The sequence below is a fragment of the Nuphar pumila genome, chromosome 6 (genome assembly GCF_984573655.1).
Source record: "Nuphar pumila chromosome 6, dmNupPumi1.hap1.1, whole genome shotgun sequence".
In the NCBI taxonomy this organism is placed as follows: domain Eukaryota; kingdom Viridiplantae; phylum Streptophyta; class Magnoliopsida; order Nymphaeales; family Nymphaeaceae; genus Nuphar; species Nuphar pumila.
In genome coordinates, this window is record NC_143254.1 from 109,298,004 (window position 1) to 109,313,070 (window position 15,067).

Genomic DNA, 15,067 nt, shown 5'->3' on the forward strand with positions numbered 1-15,067 from the left:
AAATAGGGGTAAAAACGTTGCATGAGAGACCACGTGACTTTTTTTTTTACCCTGGAGAATTTTCTCCCGAGTAGAAATTTTCAAAGACGCCCATGCAAGCCCTAACATACGTCTATTTTTTTTTTTTAATGACCAGGAAAAACCCTGGTCACGACCACCCTGCCTTAGGGGCAAAGCTACGAACACACCGTGCACCAGTGAAATTTGATCATCTGATGTCTTCAACTCAACACCAACACCTGTCTACTTTGGTGCTCAAAAGTAATTGTGGGTCTCAAAATGATTCCCGTCTATCAATAACTGCACATGAAGGTTGGGGGGGGGGGGGGGGGGGAGTTAGTCTAGCCTTAAGCTAGGAATACAAGTATCTTCATTGTTGCTGCACAGTGAGTTTGTTCAGCTGTGGCTGCAGCATGTGCACAGGAGCTGGTTGAGCGTCATGCGTCAAACACACGAGGTTGCACACACAGCCGTGCGCGGTACGTAAGCTGTGCTGGATGAGGCACTTGTCAGGCACACTACAAGAAGCTACACACACAATTAAGTCTGGTGCAGATGAATGCCTGGCACACTACAAGAAGCTACGCACACACAATTAAGTCTGGTGCAGATGAATGCCTGGCACACCGGATTCGGTATGCCAAAATCCCTCTTAAGAGTGGTCTTCAGCTGTTGTAACAAGAACTCGATCTTGGTCCTGTAGTAAATCTTGAAATGGCTGCAGCACTGTCCACAACATCAGTGTGCCTTGCACGTTTGTAAGACGAAAACCTCCCTTCAAAGTCGGCAAGCACAGGGAGAGCTGCACGGTCGACTGCAGTGGTTTTGATGCATACACCAATCCTCTCACCACGAGTTGAATATCCCAGCACACCAAGAAGATAGAGACACGGGCATGAGCGAAGTGTAGTCTAGTGCAATGAATGAATGGTAAAAGAGGTTAAGCACTCGCCTGGTCATCGGATTAGCACTATGCTCTTGACACTCTTTTGCAGCAATGAAGATAGTGGTAAAATTGCAATGGAAGGCATGCTTCAAGAGATTCTTCCTGATGGTTGAGCTCGTCCATGTTGGTCCCACATTCGCCGATTGTGCGATAGGTTGGCTGAGGATCTGCCTAGCTGCCGCCCTTTTCCAAGTTGGTCTCCTTGGCCCAAGAGGTTTGGTTTAACCAAACACTCCGAATTCTCACAATGAGAAAAAATGCCAATTGGCAGAGAAGCTCAACAATTTATTATTCTCAAAAGATGATTGACAAATCAAGGCCTTTAGTAGATATAGGCTGCAAGAACATAAACCTGTCAAACTAGTTTCCGCCCAAGTTTGTTCACAAACCATCCCGGTTTCCCAACTGTCCCTACCAGCCTGATGTTGATGCACTGAACTGGCCTCCCCCATGTGTGGCATGTTGATTTCTTCCCTTAGAGTCGGTTTGGCTGAAGTGTCTCGTTGCCTAACGTTTCTGCCTATGTGTGCACCATGTCAGCTACCCGGTGACTGAACCCGTTGTGGCAGCGCCCTGTCGGTTGTTGTGCTCCACCTAAGTTCGCATCACAGCCCTCCCAGTCCTTATGTAGGTCCATCTCTGGCCACTGTCTGGGCAATAACGAGCCAAATTTGTATTTGTGGTGAATGCGGGATAAGTGTAGCACATATCACGAGTTATACATGAAATATTTTGCCTGGTTTGGCTTAGGCTTTGAACGTGTGTGTGTTTTGAGGGAGACCACTTAAAGATTCAATTATCTACAATTGTTGGAGGTGGAATCTAAAAACGTAGCACCAATTTTGAGTTGTGTAAATTGTAAGATGTCAGAGGCGTTGTCGAAGCTGGATATAAATTCTTACTGGAAGCCAGCCAATGTGGGTGGGTAAGTTACTTGACGTAGCCCAAAAAAAGAAAAAAAAAATTGTACAGAGTTATGCAGCAATAACCAAAAAGATTTTATTTTCTCTTATATCATTTCCCATCTACCTCTATTTATTTTCCATGAATTGCTCACCTTCGTCTGAGTTTTTTGAGTATTCTACAATGTAAGGACGCGGTGCAGTGATATGGCCACATGTCTCGACCTACGTCTCTTTGTGTTTTAGCAAAAGACACACCACTTCATGTCCCACTTTGCTTTGTATTCTCAATGTCGTTTCTAGTGCATGAGGGGGTTTCAATGACGATTGAGTGACCGTTCATCGTCCATATTCCTGGACTAGGAGGTCTTTAAGGATTGAAAATGATTCAACTACCGGAGGTTCGTGAACTTTGATATGCAAGAGCAGAGCCAGACCTGTAAAGAGGCCAATGAGGCTTGGGCCTCAGGGCCCCTGGGCCCAAAAAAAAATTAGGGGCCCATTTTTAAGGCCCAAGCTCCCCTATTTTTATTTAATATAATATAAATATTTGTAATATTATATTTGTTTAATGTGAATGCAAATTTTATTGTTATTTTGATTCTTTAAAAAAAATTCGAAGGCGCTGCCCCCGAACTCCTACTATTAATAGGGGGCCCATTTTTCCCCTCCGCCTCAGGCCCCATAAAACACAGGTACGGCTCTGTGCAGGAGGATAACCCCAACATTGGTGTTATCCATGTCTCATTTTACTACATGGATGACATGGAGAAAGTAAAGGACCCATTGTACATGGTCAATGGTATCGTGTTCCTATTTAGGGACCAAGTCAAGATATTTGTCTCTTCTCTTTTTTGTTCTATATGGCTTTGGGTTGGTCTTGAGAGTAAATTTTGAAAATAACATTTTTAAGCAACTTCAACATATCATTGGTGGGAAATACCTCATTAACGACGACTATATTGACAAGAAAAATGTTGCTAGGATATGTTTCAACCTTGAGCCTGCTCTCCATTTCTCTCACTAATAATTGCAAGAGAGGTGTCAAAGTTTCACCAACGCTCTATTGTGGGCAAAAGAGGGGAGAGACTTAACAATTATTTTAGGGCGGCCCACCCAAGGACATCAACCTCCTCCACTCCCCAATCATGATTAAGGAGGCAACAACTAGCCTAGCAGGGGGGGGGTGGAGTCATAGGGAGGAGGATATGAATGAGAAGGACGAGGACGACGATAGTCGTATGCATATAGATGAGAGGTCTTCATCGCCCCACCTACCACCAAACAAACGTTACAGGTTTGAAAATACTAGTTCCCAAGCCACCTCCCCTAACTGTAGTTCAGGTTACAGTTGTTAGTAGCCGACCCCCTCTACTAAAAAAATAATTTGTAGTTAATTTTGTGTTTCTTAGGTGCATAAGTTTTTAATTTGTAAAGTTTGTGTTTTTTAGGTATTTTACTTTTAGTTTTATTTTTTTTATGTTTAAATCTATTTTAGAAATATTTAATTGGTGTTCTGCATAGTCTAAGATTGTCATAATGAAAAGAAATCTTTAAGAAAGTGTTTCAATCTTGAATTCAAAAGTGATCTGATTAAATAAGAAGTTTATTTCAGATATCATGATATTTAATAGGAGGTGAGAAATCATTTGATTATTCTGAATTCACTCACTAGTTCATAGGTATTTAGCTATTAAACACATACTTGAGGAGATCTGCATCTATTAGTCTCGAATGTGATGATATTTAATAGGTTAGCTCCCAAAATGAAACTTTCATTTTAATCTGAATTTGAACCCAAAATTCAAACAATAGACCCAAAATTAATGGCGGATTTGATTAAGATTCGTGGAAGTGATAATATTGGATATGAAAAAATGAGAACATAAGAAGCTTGGTTAGCAGGGATCACTTGGATCAGGAGTAGGGAGAAGAATCTTCTATATTGGGCTCATCTCCATCGTCTGTACCAGGCTTATCTCCACCTTCTTCATGACTAATATGACATTTAGGGTATATCAGGTCATCTCTACCTTCTTCATGTTGGTTTATCAATACAAGGTTACTGAAAAGGTACTACTCATAATCAAGATCTCCCTTTGAGCTCAAACCTTTAAGTGCCTCACATAGGAATGATTCCCATTCATTTATACTAGGCTCAACCAAGAATTAGGTTCTAAGATTTTCTTTCCATTTGTCATAATCAGCTTCTACCCAAGCTTGGCATCCAGGGTAGCCAATCCAGTGGGTGTAACTACATAGGTTTGAATACACACTGATTTCTGGTCTGACCCTTGACTTTTCTTCTTGGGGATCCTTCCTTCTTTATGTATCTTGTGTTAACTGACCTAGACATTCACGAAGTTATTCTTCCAAAGTCTTTTTCGAAGATTTTTTTTAGATTTCTTCTCAGATTATCTTAACCCATATATAGAATTTTGATTTTACCTTATGTTCCAAATCATATTGCCCTATCCAATCTTGGTATCTAACTTTGTTCTCGAAGGAGATTTAATAGGATGTTGGTGACACATAATAGTTGAGACCATCAGATTGTTTTCAAGAATCCATATCTGAATCCAAGTCATTGTGTGCCTCATGGTTATAAAATCCATCATCATCAACTGATGCCAAAAATGTACGATATTCATTGGAAAGTAGATGGCTGACAGTTCGTTTCACATACTTGACATATTCTTATATTACGAGCCTATGACCTTTGAAAATACTCTTGAACAGGAAAAACAATCATCGTCATGACTATTTTATGTAGAAAACCACCTGTTCTTTGATCTATAACTCTGCAACCCTACAACAAAAATTCATGTTTTCAAATTCATTGGAAAGCTAAAGAATAGATCTAATATTTTTTAGTTTTGAGTCAAACCTCAAAACCCCTCTAGGGTTCTTGTTTTTGGGATTTAAAACTGAAATAAAAAGTTCTTAGCAGTCTGAAATCATTGACCTATCTGCCTTCCTAAAGTTGTATCTCTCCAACCATCCATCAGATCCCAGTGATAGTTTCTTTTATGGCCCTAGGACAATGACTGAGTGTAGTGGTTGGGAGCCGGTGGCAAGACCTTAAACTTTGAACTCTATCTTCAAGATGACTTCCATAAATAATATTCCCACTGCTAGTGGGTTTAGATTGATATCGCTCCTTTAATTGGCCCTATCAATACCAATACTCGAATTTTATCAAGTGCCTTTTATTGAGATCTTTGGGATACTTAAAATATCCTTGCCAATTAGCATATATTTTGATTGCTATTTCAGGGTATTATCCATTTATTTGTTGTGGTTCTGCTATGCCTTGCAGCTTTGCCTGGGTGAACAACTGTAACCTCCTTTGATAGTAGTGTACCCACTATTCTTGAGGTGCATTTCTTTCAAAATCATTTCAAACATAAGTGATCTATTCATGAAAGGATGATTCAATTTTTCATTAAGGTTCAGATTGTATCCCTAGGTATCATACGTTGTCCTCTCTGCGAAGAGTGTGACTTCTTGGTGTATTGGTAACAAGCTTTGAGGTTGTCCACCTAGCTCTAGATGTTCCTCGTAGGGATTCAGGTTCAACTTACTTAGATCTTCCTCTAGATCACCCATGCTTCCTTGGTTTAAGGTGTTTATCATAGTATCCTCCAAGCTGGCTTCCTCAAACAAGGTTACCAAACCTTCAATGTCGGATCCTTTAGGAACCTGGATAGTTCTCGGGTGACATTATTGTTATTTGTTTTGTCATCTTCTTCAGGGTTGGGATCTAGGATAACTTTGGGGTGCATGGTTTCACTTTAAAAAAATTTAGCAGGTAGCTTTAGAGTACCTTTGGCTGTCTGTGATCGTTGCAAAATTTTTTCTTTTCCTCTTTCGTCCTCCTTTTTGAAGAGATAAAGAAAGAAAGAAGAGGAAACTCTTTTGTAAGGTCTCACTTGACCTTTTTTTGAAAAAGATATTTTAAAAAATTACTCGCCTCCATTTTGAAATCTTGCAGGAAAAATGGAGAGACAGGATTCGCTCGTCGGTACGAGGTTCAACCGTTCCTGGTGCCTTTACCAGAGGTAATTAAACCAAGGATCAAATCAATGCCTTTTGCCTTGCCTGAATTTGTCTAAGTGATTATTCTAAAATCCTGATTGCACATTGAATCATGCTTGTGCAATGAACTTTGAAAATGATGATTTAGAATATGATGCATGCTTTTGAAAATATTTCAAAAGTTTAGAATTTTTCCAAGTGATTTTGAAACAAGTTTGAAAATATCTTTGAAAAAGTGGTTCATAAATTGAACTTGATTTAAAAGTTTTGAAATTTTAAATCCAAACTTGGATTTTAAATGAATTTGAGATTTGAAAAGGAAATTTGAATTTTGGAAGTTGAAATTGCAACTAAAATCAAAGGTTGAAATAGAATTGAGATTTTGAGAGTTTTTGAATTTGAAAAATGAAAATTAAAAATGAAATTGGAAGAGAGGGAAATTGGAAAATAAGAGGCTGAATTTTGAAGTTGGAATTTGAAAATCAAGTTTATTTCTAGAATTATGAAATTGAATCAGAATTTAAACTTGAGACTTGGAATTGATTTTGAAATCAGAATTTGAACTTGAAAATGGAATTGGAAATTAAAAATTTGAATTGGTTTTGGAATTGAAGTTTAACTTTGAAATTGGAAATGAATTTGAAATTAAAATAGGAATTTAAAGAATGAATTTAGAAATTAGAAATTTGGATTTTTGAAATAAAACTTTAAAATTGGATTTCAAAATTAGGATTTGAATTTGGACTTAGAATTTGTTGAAATCAGAATGGAATTTGAAAATTGAATCGCATTTTGAAATTGAAATATTGAATTGATTGTGGAATTTTATTTGGAATTTCAAAGTGAATTTCAAAACTTTGATTTAGAATTGAATTAAAACCCAGGATTTGAAATGGAATTCAAAAATTTGAAATGGAAATAAAGAATTTGAATGAAATTTAAAATGTGAAATTCTGAAATGAGAATTGGAAATTAGAAAATTGGAAATAAAATTTAAAACTGAAGGGATATGAGAATAAAAGGATAAATCTGAATTTATAAATGGAAGTTTAAAATGATTTTAAATTTTAGAAATGAAAACTAGGTTTTTGAAAGTTTATTTCAAAATCACTTGAAATTTTGAAGATGACTTGAAATAATTTGAGAAAAAAATGCAATTCTATCCTAAATGATGAATGCTTTAAAATTTATTAAAGGATTGGAATTTAAAATCAAATTTTATTCTTTAATAGAATTGAAATAAGATTAAATCATAATACATTCATGAGTATGGTCACAAATATATTATAATATAATCTTTATTTAAATTCTAATAAAGAATAAAATAAATTTTTATGCCTTTATAGGGTTTAAAAAAATAAAATTAACTTTTAATATATCTATGACTATGACCACAAATATATCTTAAGTTAATTTACATCTGAAATTTTGATAGAGAAAGAAAAGAATATTTAAAAAAATATGATGAAAATCAAATATTATTCCATAAAAGATAAAAATCCTAAGTATTGTTCACATTTTGACTATGGCCATAAATGTGAATCATTTACTTAGGGTTATTTACCTCTTATTAGAAAAATGAATGTGTCATTCGTGTTATACCACAATGCTTTTTGAAGAATAAAATGAAATGAAATGAAATGAAATGATACAAGCAATTATGAGAATTTAAAATAGCAACTATATGCTCATACATTCTATTCTAAACATAAAAATAGAAATTTTCATTAATATGAAGTTATTACATTTGAAATCGAATACTGAAATATTAAAATTCCTAATCTAGGAAAAGAATTCAGCATCTTCTAAGCTTCCCTGCAAATATGAGCTAACGCAAGGCAATACAATACAAAATATAGACAGAAATTGAAAATGCCATATTGAAACTAAAATGCTTATGATTATGCCTATTCTAGGAAAGAAATGAATATGCAAAATGCTATGCTTATACTAAATGAATAATGCATATGCATATGCTTAAGTGCTATGCTTATGCTAAATGAAGAATACATATGCATATGCCTAAATGTATACGAGAATATATATACCGAAATGCATATGCGGATGCATCCACCAAAATGTATATGAGAATGCCTCTACCAAGATGCATATGAGAATGCATCTACCTATATGAAAATGCATCTGAAAATGCATCTACCTAAATGCATATGAAAATGTATCTACCATATTTATGCTAGGATGCATATGAGAGTGGAACAAGTGCTGTTGGAAATAAAGTAAATGCAGAGGTGCGGCTGAAAATGAAGTGAATATATATAGATTTCTTATGATAGTTCCTAAAATATAGATTTCTTTGTCCAATTGTGATCCTTCCCAAATCCAAGGAAGGGCGTCGGCCTACGGGCATCTGTCAGTCTACATGGAAAGTATCACAATCTTCTTAAAATCTCTATGTCAGACAACTTTGTGGGTGAACCTTCCATTTCAGTTGTGTCTGCTTGAAACACATTCCTTTATCGTCGGAATAAATGGTTGCTGGGTAGAAATCGACAGTGACAATCAAATCAGCACAACTTCCTTCCATATGTCAATCTAAAAGATTTTGTATCCTCCATGCAATATAGACATGCTAACCTCCCATGTGTGCTCCAACCAGATAACATACCATATACAGGGAAGTCACTGATTGTCCATAGAACAACAACCTTCATATTGAAGTTTATTTTTTGTGGACATCATACATGAGAACACCGTCATCCCACATTATTTTTAATTCATCAATTAATGACCTTAAATATACATCAAGATTTTAGCTCGGAGAAGTCGGACCAGGGATCAATTGAGACAAAAAAAGATTTTGACGCTTCATACACAAACTTGGAGGAAGGGTGTATGGGGTGACAAATTCTGGCCAACACGAGTATAAGGTTGATATACCCCCAAATGGATTAAATCTGTCTGCACATAGACCTAGCCTAACATTTCTCACTTCCATTGTGAAGTTCTGATGAGTATGATCAAAGTGCCTCTAAGCTTCCGCATCAACATGATGTGTGATCTTGTCTTCATCATCTCGAACTTTATTTGCATGCCATATCATTTGTTTAGCTATCCTCAAAGACATATACAGTCGTTGCAATCTAGGAGTGATAGGGAAGTAGCAGAGTAACTTATATGACACTTCTTTTGACCTTGTGCTACAATTTCTCATTTTCTTTGGCTTGAACCGAGGATGTCTATATGTTGGACATGATCTGCTATTTTTTTGATCTTTGAAATACAACATATAGTGATTTGGACAAACATCTATCTTTTCATACCCCATACCTAGGGCATTGACTAAACTTTCGTACGATAGAGATTTTGTGGCAATTTCTCATCTTTGAGCAACATACTCTTCACAATAGAGTGCAGACGATCAAAACATGATTGACTCAAATTATACTATGACTTCAAATTCAGTAGTTGAAGATCTGCAAACAAAATAGTGTGACTCTCGCAACCATTCCATAGTGGCTCACCAACATCTCTAAGTAAGTCATAAAATCTACTAGCTGCATTATTTGTTGCTTCTTTCTCTACCCCAGTTGGTGCATCACTATGTCCCATAGCAGAACCCATTTCTGGTCCTACGACATCAAATATCAAATTCACATATGGATTATCGTGCACCACATCCACGCGTGCGTCAAAATTATTCTAAAATTCTTCACCATGAAGTGTCCAATTCTGATAACCACTAACAAAACCCTTATTGTATAGGTGATGTCTAACGCCATGAGATTCTACAAATCGATTATTCTTACACATCGTGCAGGGGAATCTAATTCAACCAGTGAGATCCACAGTACTGACACTCGCCATTGTGAATTCAATAAAACTGTCAACACCATCCATATATTCATGCGACACCTCATTATCAACTATCCTACGGTACATCCATTCCCGGTTTATAGCCATTTTGTCCTATAATGTTATAGATATTATCATCATCAGTTAAAAGAGAATCTTAATAATGCTATGATAAAAAAAATATCTAATTTATCTATTAATTCTTGTTTGGTGATTGTTTGTGAGTAATTTTTTATTTCAATTAATGCGTAAATTTTTGTGTGTAACACCATCACATTATATTTATACACATTATGAGAATATTTAGAAATATGAAATCACATTCCATTAAATGATACATTCATTTAAAACATGTTTTCATGATACAATTTCACATGAAAGGCATAATCAAATAAAAAATAACTTCATGCAAGCATGGATACAGACACATCAAACATTGCAATACATTCAAATCATTCATATCAAAACAATGTCAAACATGTGCCTGCAGCAAATACACTCCAATATGCCTAGCATGAAATCCGTACTTCAAAAATAACAACACTTCTATTTTCATACATTAAAATCATGCTTAGCATGATCTCCAAACTCCATCAAAGCAGTCCTAGATATTCACAACTAAGTGAGTGTGTGAACAAAAAAGTGTTGCATCCAATAAATTAAATAACATGTGATGCGCTTGCATCACTTACTCACCACGGGTATTTACCCCATTAGAATTGCTTTTGCCTTTGTATTTTTTTCTTTTCTTTTTGCATTGCATTTTTAGCCACATGCGATGCTTAGCACTAAGCATCACGCAATTAGCTCAACAACGTACCTGCGAAGCACAAATATACAAAATAATACAGGAAGGAGACTTGACCCCTACCTGGTGAAAAAGGAAACAAGGAGGGGCCAGAGTCCCTCCCTTGCATCCCGTAAGATAGGGAGGGGGCTCGGCCCCTCCCTGGCAAGAAAAAGAAGGGAGGGGGCTTGACCCCTCCCTCTTATCCCGTAAGACAGAGAGAGCCTCCCTGGCGAAAAAAAAAGGGAGGGGCTCGACCCCTCCCTGACGAAAAAAAATAGGAGAGGGGGCTGAGCCCCTCCCTCGCATCCCGTAAGACAAGGAGACAGGGAGGGGGCTCAACCCCTCCCTGGCAAAAAAAAACCCAGAGAGAGGGCTCGGCCCCTCCCTGGCAAAAAAAAGGAGAGGGGGTCGAGCCCCTTCTGGGCATCCCGTAAGATAGAGAGGGGGCTCGGCCCCTCCTTGGCAAAAAAAAAAAAAAAATAGGGAGGGGACTCGGCCCCTCCCTGGCAAAAAAAAGGAGAGGGGGCCGAGCCCCTCCCGGGCATCCCGTAAGATAGGGAGGGGGCTCGACCCCTCCTTGGCGAAAAAAAATAGGGAGGGGGCTCGGCCCCTCCCTGGCAAAACAAAAAAATGGGGGGGGGGGGCGGGGAGGGGGCCGAGCCTCTCTCGCGCATCCCGTAAGACAGGGAGGGGGCTCAACCCCTCCCTGACGAAAAAACATAGGGAGGGGGCCGAGCCCCTCCCTCACATCTCGTAAGACAGGGAGGCTCGGCCCCTCCCTGGCAAAAAAGGAAATGGCCGGCGAAAAAAGAAAAGAGACAAGGGAGTCAGGGGGTTACCTGAGTCGAAGGGGGAGGTCGACGAGCGTCGGGCGATGGCTAAGGGGCGGCGGGTCAGGGGGCGATGGGCGGCGGAGACGAAACAAAAAAGAGAAAGAAAGGGGTTCAAATTAGGGATTTACGGGGAAATTAGCGACAGATTCGCGTCAAACAAATTTTGTCGCTAGGTCGTCACTACTTGGCGACGGCGTTGCGACAGAAAAGTTCTGTCGCTGATCCGTCGTTAAGTTGTGGCGGATATTGAGACAAAATAAATTTCATCGCTAATCCATCGCTAATTAGCGACGGATTACCAACAAAATATTTTTCGTCGTGAATTTCACAAATAAGCAAAATTTTAGCTACGAATATCTTTTTCTCGCTAATCCGTCGCAAATTTACGATGAAGTTTTTTCATGACAAATTTCCGTCGCTAATTAACGTTTTTCTTGTAGTAGTAGAAAATAACAGTATGCAGTTAATGATGCAGAAAAATGTCAATGGCAAGGGCGCCAAGGATGCTGTACCTAGGTGTAAGTGCAGCAGTGCAGGGAGTGCTGTGCACAAATGACAATGAAAGTGCAAGTGATAATGCAAGAAATGATATTGATATGCAGGTGGCTGTTGTGCAGTGAATGTCCAGCAAGTCATATGCTTCACAGCCTAAATCAGAAAAGTTGATGTCACAGTGGCAAAGTAGATGCTCTACATTAAATCAGAAATCTGATTTTGAATAAGATAAGCAAAATGTTTTACAGTAAATCAGGACACAATGAATGCGATGGGGGTGAATGTGCACACAGTGGAGTGAGTGCATACTTAGAATACATAATATATGTGCACATAGTGAAAACATTTTGAAAAAGTAAAGTGATCACAATAATATGCAGGTGATATACAGGTGCAAAGGTGGCAACGTACAATAATGATGCAGGTAAGTAGTATGTCTAACTAAAGTACAGGTAAACAGTGCATTTAAGTTGAATGTGAACATGCCTAACTAATGTGAATTGATGCAGGTGAACCATGTATCTAAGTATGTGATATGCAAATAATTAAATGAACTTACTGTACCGTGCAGGTGATGGTGCTCATGTATTTGATTGACATTCAAGTGATCCAGTGATATGCAGGTAGTGTGCAGGAAACGTGGATATGCAGAAAGTGCAGGTAATATGCAAAGGCTGTTGTGCCTTTGTGTAAGTGCAGTGAGTGTCCAACAAATTGATTTTAACAGTAGCAGCAGATTCCTTCTTGGTTGAGTTTCCCATATCATAAAGTGCTTTGATACAGTGAAACCCTGCTCACTATCCAATACAACAATTCTACTAGGTTGAATAACAAGTATAGGATCCACAATTTTTTTTTTTCAAATTTGATAGCTTGGCAAGTCCTGAAATTGTCTCCAAGCATGCTGCAGTTATATCGATATAATAAACATGTCAATGTTGTAACATTTGAACTGATACATGAGTAAGTTGTAAGAACATAACTTCACGTAAACCTGTGTTCAAGTGCAATTTAATCCCTACGTGGTTTTCACCTTACTATTCACTTACCCCCCTTCTAATAACTTACTGTTTTCGATTGTTTTCTCTCTGGGTTGAACCACAACAAATGTTACAGTGAGACCGATACAATTCTGCACTTGATTTCATGGATAATAAGAACTTGACTCCCTCATAGTACAAGTGTATTAAGGTTTGTGCCTCATGTGTAGTCACAATTACTTATGCAATACATACCATGCATCCATGTTTTAATGCTACTTGTATTTCAAAAAATTTCAGATGATTCCATTCAACTAGGATAACAAACATTCAATTCTTTATGAGATGGATATGATGAAAAAGTTTTTTAGGTTGTACAATTTCATCTCTCATACTACTAAAATAAATAAAGATGTGAGAAATATGATGAACATTCACTTCGATGCGATCATCTTTATTAAAACATGTTTATGAATACACATGTGCATACATGTGCATATGTAATCGCTTGTTGTTGTGCTTAATTCAAGTCTACTTTTGGGCTTTAATGCTTATAAAGGTTGGAAAAAAGATTTTGTTCAAAACGGTTGTTGTCATATTATATACTTTATGGCTTATTCATCTACGTGTGAGTAAGTAAGAATTCAAGTTTGTTACATATATGATTGTGAACTATTTGTATTAAATTTATGAGTTGCCTGAGCAAGGGAATCGAGCTACATTTCAATTATTTCGCTCATAAAATACATTGTCATTTATATAATTTAAAAGGTTCTTTGTTGTTTACTTAAAAAATGGACAAATAAAAATATAGCTAAAACCTAAAATTTTTAATTTTTTTTATCAAATATATTCTTTGTATATGTAGATTTTATTATAAAAATATAAATAAAAAATGTGTAATTATTTTCACACGAGAAACAAAATTGCATCCTGGCATCTTCCTAGTCCAGCGCGCTGATTTAAAAAAAACAAACAAGATTTTCTATTTTTACGAAGCCGGTTTCTCATAAAGTTTTTAGGTTTCTCGCTTCCAAAGTTCTAATAACCCAAGAAAAAAAGTTGATCTGACTAAGCAACTAGGCTCCACATGGTATCAACCAATCATAGTCAATTCGACCACTTGGTTCGTTCATGAAGGAGCCCATGCTAGGTGCGGTCCGGTATTTCATAGTGCCAGAAAACACAGAAGGACATGATTACCTTCTTCTTTTAGCTGTTGAGACTAAAAGATGGTCCAAACCTTCGGATTTTTGAAACGGCTGCTTTCAGGATTTGAACTTACGATTTCAATGAAAGACATCCCCTTCACTTTACCGTTGCACCAAACCATCACCTTCGCCACTTGTTGGTTCATTCCAACTTCAAACAGGACAACCAATCGCTTTACGCAAAGCTGTTGATACACGTGTCATATCTCAGTCACCTCGTTGTGTGCCTCGTTCTCCCCCAATGCATGCCACGTTGGAGCACAGTTGAGGCCTTCGATTACCACGTGTCTCCTGGCCACGTAGGCTTAAAGGATTTAAACTTCCTTCCACATCGTAACCACTTGGTAAAGGAATAGAGTTCTACAAAATGAAAATTAAATTTAAAACCCAAAATGGGTTTGGGCTTTGGATCTAACCTTATATCAGTATAGTCCAGCCAAGTAGTGGCCTGAGGATTGGGGGGAGAAGGTGCTGATCCTTTTGACCTCAGGTTTACCTCACAGAGAGGCAGGACCTTTAAGTGACCCATTTTTTTAGTGTCTTCATACACCTTGGGATTTCATTGATGAGAGTTGTTTTGATCAAATCAGATATACCATTCATTCAGTGAAAATCAATGTTTAAATCGCCGAAATCTTGCTTGTGTGCGAGATGATTTTGATGATTTAAAATTAATGTTTGACAAAACACAAAACTTTATGATTTAAAAAACCATAATTTTTATAAAAAAAAAACAGTGATCCAAAGGTCAATTCTTATTAAATAGATCATGATGAATCTAACTATAGGGTCAGATTTTGATCAAAACAGCTTACATCGTAATACTTAAGAGGTGTATGAAGATGGGGTTGAGACAGGGGATGAGTGGAACTTTGAACTCCACGCCACCAAAAGTGTTTGGATATAAAGTCTGAGGTTTTCAAACGACCCCTCAATACATTTGATGTTGAACATGCAATGCAATGCAATGCATCAAACTTCTCACATATCCGGGACAATTTACGGGTCTGCAGACAAATGACGAAATCCAAACCTCCCAAAAAATAATTTCACTAGTTG